Here is a 12,587-nt window from a genome sequence, read left to right as displayed (position 1 = left end):
TCAGTTCCACATCCATGATGTAAAAATGATTGCCAGTGTTGTAGACAGGGATTATGCCAGGTATAAAGCTGTTATTGCTCTTTTGTATACTTCTATCATGCAAATGTAAGTAAACATGGCTGTTGAAAGTCAATATAGAATTGCTTCCCCTTCACACAGGAGCTCTTGCACCATTACAGGAAAAAGTAAGAAGCTAAAATCTTAAGTGTCATTCAGAAGGCATTGGAATGTGGTACTGGCAACATCTATTTATTCCTAGGATAATTTACTGAATTATTCTAATTCCATGAATACTTGGAACGTATCTGACTTGTCAAGCAAACCACTAGTGTTTGACTAAGCTAAAAATGAAAAATATGAAGAAAATTGTTTCAATTTTTTGGGGGGAGGGGCAAGCTGTTTTCTGTGGGTAGTTTCTGCACCAATGGCAACATGAGAAAGCCTTGACTAGTTGTTAGGTGTTTACACATCAGCACAACTTTTCTCGGTCCTCTTTATTTCACATTTCATCTGCTTGTGTGTGTGCACTGAAAATAACTAAATGACATTCCTGCTATTTAAGGGGCTTAAGAAATATAATTATTCCATCTGCAGATAAATTTTAGAATATAGTCTTGTGAAATACCGTACTATTAACTGTTTAGTTATCTGTTGAAGACCTGAAAGTTTCAAATAACACTGAAATTAACAGTGTGCATGCCATAGATTGCAAGCTGCATGCTGTTGAAGATGTATTATCTTAGTAACTTCACATTTGAAATACTGGAAGTAGTAACACTGGAGAAGCTCAACTGCATGGATGAAAAAAACACTTCCCTCTCTTTGTGCTACAGCTGGGCTGTAGTATTGCGGCAGCTTTGGGACTGTTTATGCAACTCTAAGTGTAGTAAATATCAGAACCAAATTCCTCCATTTCCCTCCTGCTCTTAGGAAGGTAAATTGCTGGAGAAAGAAAAGGTAGCAAACTGTGGTGAATCAACACAAGACACTATTTTCATATACACTTTGCTTTAGTGCATAGTCATAGCTAAATGAATGCTTTAAGTAAGCAGGCAGCTATAAAGAGTGTTTTGCATAAAATATGATGAAAAATCATTATTATTCAAACAGTTAATGAAAACCATCCCCTCTTAGTTGAGTTAATCAATTTTTATTTTCTTTGCTTCTGAAGAACAAGGATGATTAATGTATTTAACTTGTGTAGCTAAATTATATTGTCAGTTTATTTTGGTACTTGGCACACAATGATAACTTCCAAGGAAGATGATTTCAAACACACAGAAGAATGATTTCTGATGTACCAGAACTTCATAGGAAGGGAAGGAGCTGTCAGATCCCTCAGTGCAGCCACCTCCTCCTGGGGCTATGGCTGCCTGTGCAAAAGGCTAGCTCTTATGTGGTGTAGCTGTGTTACCTTGCTCAGAGAGTTGTGAAAAGAGGTGCAACAAGCCTTGTTAGGAACCTGTCTCAACTTATTTGGAAGCTGTGTTTAAGTTCAAGTCCTTGGTTGCAGTCTTTGCTGTCACGGTCTTCCAGCTGTGCTTGACCATATACCTCACTGATAGCTATCCTGACCTACTGAGTGGACTTGCTGTCTTGATGTTGCACCCACCTCATCACCATACACTTACCTATCACAGGCTGACCGTGGCTACTGACACTGGGCAGCTTTGCTCATCTCTCACGGGACTCACATAGTGGGACTGTGCCATTTGCTGTTGAGGACACTGCCTCATGCCCCTTGCTGTCCCCTTGGCTCCCAGCACTCTGCCTTTCCTGGAGCAGCCCGCTTGCACCTCTTGATCTTACAGGAGATCTTATCTTACAGGGCACAAGGGGAACCAGGATTCCTTGCTTCTCTTCTTTACGGCATACCTCACCCCCCACAGAACCCCTTTCCCTGATATTCATCCGATATTTAGTTTGGATGTGGATTGCTTTCTGGGATGAAATTTGAAAATTGTGGAAATCTTATAAAATTTTGCCATAATACATCCTTTTGGAGAAACACTAAAACCAAACCAAACAAAACCCACCTGTGTGGCACCTGTTGGTCAATTTTCACTCACACTTCACTAAAATAGTACATCTGCATGTCTTGATTCTACATGAATGTCTTTGTAAAGCACAGGTTCATTTATTCAGGTGAAAAGCGATCAGACAAAATCTCTCAGTTTTGTCAGCTATGGCAAATGACAGATTGGGTATAAAATTCCTTTGATGGCACCCCGATTTAATGATGGTGACAGATTTTAAAAAGCTCTTTAATTTGCTAGTGAGATTGACACAATTTTTTTATAATGTTCAGTTTCAGTCTTTTTGAAAACAAACAAATATATAATAATAATAATAAAAACAAAACAACAAAAAAAAAAAAAAAAAAAAAACACAAACAACAAGCCACAGCATTTAATCTTTCAAATTCATAGGTAATTTCAGTTTGAATTCTTCAGAAGAGGGACTTGAAGTTGCTAGTTATAAAATTTCCTGTGAAGGAGAAAAAAATGTTCATTTGAAGGTGACTTGGGAAATGCCTGGTAACGTAGTTAAATTGAGCATAAAACTTGTGCAGCTGGTAACAGCTGTCATACCACAGTACAGTGGATGGGCCTATAAAATTTTATTGTACTGCTTTTTGCTATGAGTGGATAGGAATGAGGGAACAGTCTGTAAGTTTGAATTATAATACCAACCTAATGGTAAAGGTGGAGCTTATATGTAAAGATAAAATGTTTTTCCATGTTACATTCTAGAAGTATGAAAATTAAGAGTTATCTATCCTGAAATTATTTTCTTTTAGATATGATATTGCTATTACTTTTTGTAAAGTTCACATTGGCCTTTTGGGATAGATTCAGATACAAGCCTTAAGAAGGTCCTTGACACTGTCTTCCATTACATTCTCATAGACAGCTTATGAAGTATGGGCTAGAGAAATAAACAGGAAAGTGGGCTGAAAACTGGCTGAACTGCTAGCCTCAGAGTTGTGATCAGCAGCATGAGGTCCAGCCATATATTAAGCAAGAGTAAAATCATAGAATTTATGCAGTTCTGTACTGCAAAATCAATAAACAAGTCCCTGGGAAACAAAACAAACAAACAAAAAACTCACTACCAACAAAACAAAACCCAAAATATAAAAGTTTGTTTCTAAAAGTCAGATGGTGAGTTACAGTGAACATGAACACCAAGGTTTTTTAAAATCTGAACAGTGGAAAAGAACTCACTAGCCAATTAAGTATACATGTTTAAATAATAGCCAACTGTGTGAGAACAGAAGAGCTTCATTTCATTTTGAGGTGATTCACAGCTGTATCAGTTTTGAAAGTGAAAACAGGTTCAGTAACTGAACTGCTTTCATCTGGTTGCCTAGCCTTGATCCAGAGGTGTTTAAGTAAAAGTTGCTTTCTTGTGCTGGAAGACTTCAAAATCATGAGCACAGCCCTAGACCCCAGGGCCAGACCCTGCAGGCTGGTGGGATCAAGGCAAGAGGTAGGTTTCCTCCAAGTTCTTGCACATGGCAACTTTTCCCACAGCCCATGTGCTAAACGTTGCCCCTGCAGGCATTACTCCAGCAGCATTGAAGTGCAGTTTGCGCTTTCAAGGCTGCGTTTTCAGTCTCCGGTTCTCACACCTGCAGTTAATGATCTTCTTGTGTAGGGTTAACCACTGAGAAGCCAAAACATGTAACAGTGTGGTCAAAGGCAGGTGGATAGATATTGTGTGTCTGCATAGATACCTGTAGTGAAGAAACAGACAGTAACAAACATGTGTCTCATTTTACATTTTGTGGTTTCTTTTTTCTTGCCTTCTCTCCCACAGCTTCTCCCCAGCCTTAGCCTCTTCTAACTGGCATATTATAGATTTTAAATACCAGGCTTGTGTGCTGCCAGAGCAGAATCAGTTTGTTCATCAAGTTAGTCTAAAGCTAACTTGAGTACCCCTGTGTTACACTTCAGTTATTCATACGAACATGCTCATATATGATTATACCAGATGTAGTTAAATGTGTCTCAGAGTTATTACTTTTTTAGTTAAAATCCCTGAGTGCTATTGGGGTAATAAGAAAGATTTAAACAGTGGCTGCTGCCAACAAATTGAAGCTTATGTAAGGCAAAAATTAATATGAATATGACAGATCTCACAGTAAAACCCCTGAACAGGGTTGCCTGAACAGAATACAAATAAGCAGGATGGCTTATTTTGTTGATTCCATTTAACCGTAAGAGAAGCATAGCAGGTACTTGGTAAAACTGTGTGACAGCGGTGTAAGAGCAACCAGAACAGAAAAGTGAGATCATGTGCATTAACAGATTTCATAAATTAAAGTTATAAGAGAAAGAAAAAAATAATTTTGCCCCCACTTTTTTTTTTTTTTTTTACTTTTTTTTTCCCCCTCTGTCTTATGTGGTAAGTCTAGAAGCACTTTTTTTTTTTTTTTATTTATTTTATTTTTTTATTTTTTAATATATATATATACATAAATTCTTATGTTTGATGAAGTGTTCTATAACCAACTGTTGTACAGAGATCTCATGAAAATTCCTGGCAGACACTCCGTATGACATCTGAGTTGTAGTACAGGTAACATTAAAATACCTAAACATCCAAATATTTTATTTTTTAGTAATGGAGGACATAAAGCAACATCTTTCCACTGGAAAGAGTCACAGAATATCCAAATTGGAAGGGACCCACAAGGATCATCAAGTCCAACTCCTGGGTCCCCAAAGGACCAACCAACCAAACAAACAAACAAAATACTAATAATAAAACAGACCATGGTCAGACCATGTGTCTGAGAGTGTTGTCCAAACAGTCCTTGAATTCCGGCAGGCTTGGTGCCATGACCACTGCCCTGAGGAGCCTGTCCCAGTGCTCGACCACCCTCTGGGTGCAGACCCTTTCCCTAACCCCCAGCCTGACCCTCCCCTGTCCCAGCTCCATGCCATTCCCTTGGGTCCTGTCGCTGTCCTCAGAGAGCAGAGCTCAGCACCTATCCCTCTGCTCCCCTTGTGAAGAAGAGAGCCCTGGCTCTTAACAAAATAATGGGATAGGATAAATATTCCATTGCATATGTTTTGGATGATCTGCCTTCCTGACCTATAGTTTTGGTAGACATGGCCAATTCTCAACCTTTCCAAAATCATACTTCTGTTTTGTCTTATAGTGCATTACCTTTTCATGTAAAATGCATTTAGAACCACATGATATTTGTCTTTAAATGCATGAATGCACATGGTATGTGGCAGGTCTGTCTTTGTTTATGAATTCTGGTCTGGTTTACACAGTTCTGTGGTTATGTCGGGTGCTGAACCCTTGGAGGCTGTCCAGGGCCAAACTGTGACTCAGTCATGGCCCTGCTCAGGATTTCTGCTGCTGCTCACTGGTCTGTCCAGTGTATCAGTGAGCTCTAGGGACTGCAGGGCAGGGACAGGGATTACTAAATCTATTTTATTTCCTGGAATAAAGTATCCACAACCTGCTAGAGTATGTGTAAATGTGCATACTATCTACATGCTTCCCTCTCTCTCTATATATACACACCCAATATATAGATATATAGATTTATGTGGTGTTTCTGACCACTCCCTTCTGCCTTCACCTCTTCTTCTTCTCTCTCCACTGCCAACACCGAGAAATACATTTAGAGATCCCAGCAGTGAATGGGAAGGCAAGATGACAAGAATCTGTGTTAAGGTGTCTTAGTATTGGTGCACACAGACTACCTCACACTCACCTTGCTCATACCCCAAGCTAACCATGCTTGCTGTTGCTGTCTGGATGTGCCTTACATATGGACCTCTTTTCCAGCCAGAAAAAGGCACCATGGCAATTTTGCTTGGTTAACAGAAAGAAAAACTTGCCAGGACTCGGTTTAAGGTGCATTATCACTTCATGCATATAGATGCCTGCTAAACAGAATGAGTAGTTCCCAATTATGGCTCCTTAGTTTGTAATGTCAGTCACCAGCTAATTGTGGTCTGCCCTCAGAGAACCACAAAGTGACTGGAACACAGGGAAACTGTTTTTTTCATATCTGAATGCCAGGTGGAAGGTTACTAAGCAGCAAACCACATGATAAGGGATGCCACATTTCTCATGATAGTTATTTTTTTCATTTCTTGCAATAGGCTGGCTATGTTTACAGCTGCACCTGTGGCTCAGACCAAGTCCTTCTAGCCTGTGCTTGGTCAGTGGAAAATGCTATTTGGTCCAGGCCAAAACTACCAGAGACTAGACTATGCTACCGTTTACTGTTATGAACAACAGCATGATAGTGGTAGGCTTGTGTCCTGGCTCTGCTCAGTGCAGGTTCGCTGGCCAGAACCAAAAGTAAGCCTGGGATGAAGGAGCAAAGCAGAAAGGAGCCCTGGGACAATGAAAAATCCATGCTAAATCTCAGATTGTGCTCAGGAGCAGAGAGGAAGCATGGGAAGCACCATGAACTGTATTTCATGGTCACTAAGTGTGGGCAGAGTTCTGCTATGGGAATTTAAGCTCATGGGAAGTCTTGTAAATATTTACTATTGGAGAATATTTTCATCAGAGGCAACACTGAAACAGAATGAGCACCCAGAGGCTGAGAAAAAAGACCATAACTACCACTTACATTGACTGAGGAGAGATGAAGACCACTATGTTGAGCCAACAAAAAACAGCCTGGTGTGAATGTCCAGCAGAATGACAAAAATGGCAGGGCTTGGCTCATCTGTTCCATAATCTTCATCCGCAGCTGTCTGCCCTTTGACTAAATTCCAAAATTCCTGAAAATAATTTTAATATTCTTTTATCATCTCACAAAGGTTTTAGTGATCAAAAAGCATGCAACTTACAATTTATCTTTTACAATTATATTAAAAGCTAACAAGAATAAAAGTAGAGATTAAAATCATTCAGCAGTGTTCATACAATAATAGTTCCCTGAAGATCATCACAAGCAATATAAAACAGGCAGGAACCAAATAGTCAGGCAGGTGGCCAGCATAGATAACTTGACTCATTAGTATTGAGCAGAAATAGTCTTGGCTTTGTTAGTCAGCCTAACCATTACATTTTTTTCTCTATCTTTTATCTCCTACTTACTCATTTTATGTGGGGTTAAACCCTGCAGAATCCTGTGCTAGGTCTGGATTTAAATGCTGATAAAAGAGGGATACAGGCTATTTTAATTAACATATATTTGGCAGGGCAGCTTGGAAGTTAGTTAAACGCAGAAAAGGACTTCAGTCACTGACATTTAGCAGTATGGGCAGTAATGGTGTGAAATAATTTCTGTGTACAAGGATTTCAGGGTAGGTTGTCAGTGTTACAGCCATGAATATACCGTGAGTGGTTTCAAGACCATTATTTCCAAGGATGAAATAATTTCCCTTAGCATAGCTTCCTAACTTAGATGTTGACCCTTCAGCATTATGTGCATCTAACTCCAAACAGTGATCAGGCTACTTAACAGAAATGCTTAAAGTTGCTAAGCAGCCTCTGGGGAGCTGCAGAGAGAAAACAGTTATACCCTTTTCCCATTATTTGTATGGAAAACTTAAGCATTTCCACAGTGCCTTGCCACTGTTGGTTTGGGTGTCTAGCTTGTCTACTGGACCTGTAAACTTAAGGCTTTGTGAACACTTCCTAACGTAGAGTGGGCCCTCTTCCAAGGGCTGCTTCCTAGTAAAATGGTCATCTGCTATGGCATATGCTCAGATCCCAGGAAGCCAGAAGTAGAAACACACTTTCGATCTGTCCCAAAGAACCTAACAAAGTGAAATCTGATTCCCTTTGGCTCTTGACATCTCCCGCTTCATGACTTCTACAACCCAGTATGGATCCAAGCTTTGGGAGATCAGTTCAGAGAGCTTTCATCCAGTATATTCTTCCCTCCTATATACTTACCTGCTGTGTTTACAGTCTGGTATCTGGTGACTTCTTACTGCCTGAGTAGGTACTCTGACAAATGTACTGTTGTACCAAAAGAGGTCTTTTTCTAGAAACCCCATAATCTGAGTGGAATTCTGTCGAGAACTGAGAAAAATGTTGTTGTGCAGAGAAATCTTAACCCTTCCCCCCCACCCCTCCCTCAGATTTAGATATCTCAGATAGGACTCACACAGCATAGATTCTTCCTGAAGTTAAGTGCACTTAAACTACCTTTTGAAAAGCACTGGTCAAGGTCCAGATTTTGCTTTTAAAATGGCTTTATAAACTGGATTTGGAGCTGAAGTACTTGCTGTGGCAAGTTTCAGTCCCTGCTCTCAAATCTATTTGTTCATTTTACATGTGAACCCAGTCTGTACATAAAATGAGAAATCATGATGGGAATGGAGACGGTAATCCAGATAAATGCCCTAGCCACTGGCCCACAGGTTCTAGTGAGGGGTCTGCTGATGATGCAGGGAAGACTATTTCCAGAGTTCTCACGTAGAGAAGAGAGAGTTCAGACATCACAGCTCTTGTTCTGGTTGAAGACATGCATACATTTTCCTAAGCATCAGCTCAGAGATTCTGTCTGAGAAAACAGTTTACTTGTCAACTACTGTACTGCTTCTGACTGAACAAAATGTTAGAAGGTACTGTGGTCCAGTTTGAGAAGGGAACACATACAGCCATATTTCAAAGTCTGGGCCATACAATGGATAGCAGAGATCATTTTACACATATACTTTTCTGTAGGTAACCATGAAACACACCTCAAAACTTTCTCCCCCTTCAAGCTCTACAACCAATTGATTTTGTCCTGGACAACTTTATCCATTTACAAGGAGACTACATCAGCATCACATACACACCTTTAAAGTGCATAGCAATTATTTGTTAATTGGCACATATGAAGGATTTTCTTAAAGAAAGAGGTGAAATGCTAGTGCTCTCAGTCTTTTCCCCTTCCTATGTGACACCCACAGATTTTGCTAACCAGAGGGGAGCCAGGAATGAGGCTGAGCCAAGAGGATTCCCAGCTTTGTCAGGCCACAGAGCTTGCGTCTGCTGCTCCCTGGATCTTAGCTCTTCCTGCACTGTTAGATTTCACCTCTCTATTCATCCTTTATGATTTTTTTTTCCTTTTGCATCTTTTTTTCCTCTTGATTCCTCCAGCTGCTAACAGTCTCAGTTTCAACAAACCTACCTGCATCTACATTTTCACCTTTCTTATCTCACAAGGCTCCATTCTGCAGACTTTCTTACAGCTCTTTCTCACAAATTAGCAATTTGCTCAGAAGTGTGAGCCAAGTTTCCCTACTGGAGCTATGTCGTAGATTCTTGAAATGCATACAACAGAACCCTACAAGGAGGGAGGAAAAGCTGAAAGGGGGAGATTAAAAATGGGCTACACTCATAAAACATACATATTTTTAATTGAACTTGAAAGGCATCCTCATTTTTGGAATAGATTCAGAGAAAAGCTACGTGCATCAAGTGCTGTGTATAGTGATATCAGCTTCCCAGGGTCTTGCATCTTTTCTTTCTTCTCTCACTTGGAAATTTCTATGTTAATCATAATGTGGGAAAATTAGAGCCAAACTGAAGAGAAATGCAACTTTTTGAGAGTTGGACCTCTTCATGCAGAAATCAGTATTATCTGCTTGATCCCTCTGCCTCACCTCACATTTATGTTTTCCTAAAAGAATGGGCATTGAGCAATCAAAGTGTAAATGACGGTGTATGTGTTTATTCATATCTAATAACTTGTGAACCAAAGAGCTGATTCTAACTAAATTTCCCCAAGGAACAGTGATATTCCTCTCTCTGCCCACTCTTCTTCCCTGGCTCTAATGAAGTAGGTGACTGAGAAGAAGAGGGAGAAGGCATTAATGGCCTCTTTGAGGGAGAGGCTGTGTGAACCCATCTTTGAAAGAAGAAATTATAAAAACCTTCCAGATACTGGAATGAGTCCCCCACTGTATTCTCATCACATAGAATCATTCAACCCAAGTCACAGCAGTATGAAGACAAGTTTCTTTGGCTAGCAATGCTATTACAGTTTTTTTGTTTGTTTGTTTGTTTTTTTTTAATGAATATTCAATGAATCAAAATCCTACAAAAAATAAAAGGAGAGCGTACTCATATCATAAAGTAGTTTCAACTTGGAAAGCAACAGAAGAACAGAAAGACAAAGATAAGGTAAATGGACCGGTAGACTGAAAACCGTTCCAGATTGGTGCTTTTAGTTCCATAAACCAAATGATCACCATTCCTACAGCATATAAAGTGTTTGATCAATAACAGACTTTCACTTCAAAATCATGTGATTCAATTTTGTTTTGTATCATGCGGTGTTTCAGTGCTTCACAGAAATTACTGGGCATTCTGCTGGATGATGGAAAGCTGTACCATCCAAACCTATACGAAAACTGTTAATTTTATAGTTTTTTTTTGGTAATCCAGATTCAGAGCATACATTTTCCTCAAGAAAATGGTTTGGTAAGGTCTCATGTCATACTGTCAGTTTTAATAATTCTGTGCTGAAGAGGTATATCTGTTTTCTCCATGGATCACAGTGTAATGCTATTTACATGAATAACAACAGCTTAAGGAATAGCTAAGAGATTTATAGGTCATAAATTTAAGAAATAAAAAACAAAAAATAAATGTGTATTTCTGTGAATAGAAGGGGAGTTCTGAAAACTCTTCTACTGATTTAAAAATGTCGTCTGTGCAAAACTTATTTTTTATGATCCAAAGGATAAACTAAAATTCATGCTTGATATTGGAAGCAGATGCAGTAGCTTATATAAAAATTAATTGTCCCAGGAAAAGCAAACTCAAGAGACAAAGAAACATCCTTGTGTTGTAAATGATTTAGACATTAATGAGTCCATGTTCATCAACAGTGATGATTGTTAGCACTTAAGACAGCATAAAACATCAATGTCTCCTTTTAAAGACACTTATAAAGCAGACAAATTCTAAAGCAATCAGAGGGGAATGAAAGTACTTAAAAATGAATAACAATCAAATCAAGCAATGACTTTTTTTTTTTTTTTGGATGGTTCTTGTTCTCTGTAACCCAATATCACTGACAGCAACCAGCTCTTAATGCAGACAAAATGTTTCTTATGAATACTGAGTTGACATTTGAAGTCTTCTGATAAATCGGTTTAGGGAATACATGTGTAGGTTAAAAATTCAGCTAACATATAATTGTGTAAAATCAACCAGAGCAATGTAACTTTAACTTCCTGAGCACAAAGAATAAAACAAAGCTGCTGCTTTTTATGTTTTAGAAATTGATTACCTAGAGTTTGTAAATATTGAATGAATGGAGTATTGAATCCACAGTTCTTGAGTCATCAGTCAGTATTCCCAAGTGCATCAGTGAACAAGGCCAGTGTATGAACTACAATATTACAGGAATTAAACATTTAATCAGAAAATCTATGTTTGAAAAACACCCATCAGCTTTTACCAGCTGGCCTTTAACTTGTAATTAGTAGTAGTTCTAATAATGCAGAAAATGTAATGATTTGCTCCTTAGATCATCCATCTAAGTCCTTTAACATATGAGCACATCGTTATCCTCATTTTGTTAAAGCTGCAAAATGGGATTTAGCCATTAAACGCTCACCTTAGGCAGAGTTCAGGGACTTCTAATTAGCACCAAAATCCTGGGAGTCCTGTTGAATTGCTACTAAACCTTTATACATTCTTTGGTACCTTATCTTAAAAAACATTTTCTCTTCTGCTACTGGGTACGTAGAGCAACATCTCAGTTTTCACAGCACTGAGCAACTCTGTGTTGTTGGTGGTGAAGGCTGATGATAATCCACAATTGATAATCCACAATTTATCCATCCGTCTCTCTGCAGGGACTCAATCCAGTCAGCACTTCAAAGCATGCCTACTGGTGTGGATTCAGCCTAACATGCATTGAAATTCACCGTTTCTTTAAAATGATGCTGGTTGTCATTTTATGCAGGATGTGGGTGACTTATGCTGAACATCCTGTGGTGAAGTGGCTACAGGCTGACTTGTGCCAGGAAACCCAGGCAAGCAGGTTCAAGGCTGCATGTTACTGTGGGCATTCTGCCTTTTCTGTGGAAGCTCTAGAGGAGTGCTGCATTGCTGACCCTGCTTCAAGAGGTGTACACAGATTTTATCCTGCATGAGCTTAATACAGAATGAGTAAACAATCCTTCACAAATGGATTCAAGTTTACAGCTTTTACATCCCAAAACATCACAGCCATGTTTTCATTGACAGTTTAATATATTAGGTTTGTACAGATATATGTATAGCTTTATACATCCATATTAACTTTGTGCATATACATGCACACACACATATAAAACAGTTGTCCTCCTACAGAAAAGGTCTCAGCTGTGTATTTTAACTAAACGGAAAAAAATGTATCTGAGTAGCCTGGAGTTTTGTGTCTAAGCCTTGGAGACAGGTGAGCTTTCAAGTGTATCCATGTTCTTACTTATTGGTCATGCCTCCTTAGAAACTAAGAGGAAAAGTAAACCTTTTTCTATATGCACTTGTGTATAATTTTGTTTCCTTATGCCTTTATACATACCTAGAGAAGAATTAGAGCTATTCAGAATTTCCTTTTGTATGTACTCAGGAAGGGAGATGAGCCACATGAGCTACTAATC

General features: G+C 39.0%; 1 long non-coding RNA gene across 1 annotated transcript; it reads right to left on the bottom strand.

The window, feature by feature from the left end:
• Nucleotides 1–1,057: 1,057 nt before the first annotated feature.
• LOC137850139 (uncharacterized) lies at nucleotides 1,058–11,848 on the bottom strand. Its single transcript, XR_011092294.1, has 3 exons — nucleotides 11,558–11,848; nucleotides 6,614–6,767; nucleotides 1,058–3,739 (listed from the first exon to the last, which is right to left on the bottom strand). It is a non-coding gene; the product is annotated as an uncharacterized lncRNA (long non-coding RNA).
• Nucleotides 11,849–12,587: the final 739 nt, after the last annotated feature.

The sequence above is a fragment of the Anas acuta genome, chromosome 1, assembly GCF_963932015.1.
Source record: "Anas acuta chromosome 1, bAnaAcu1.1, whole genome shotgun sequence".
Classification (NCBI taxonomy): Eukaryota; Metazoa; Chordata; class Aves; order Anseriformes; family Anatidae; genus Anas; species Anas acuta.
Note: the sequence above shows the minus strand (reverse complement) of the source record. Positions and strands in the feature narration are given on the sequence as shown.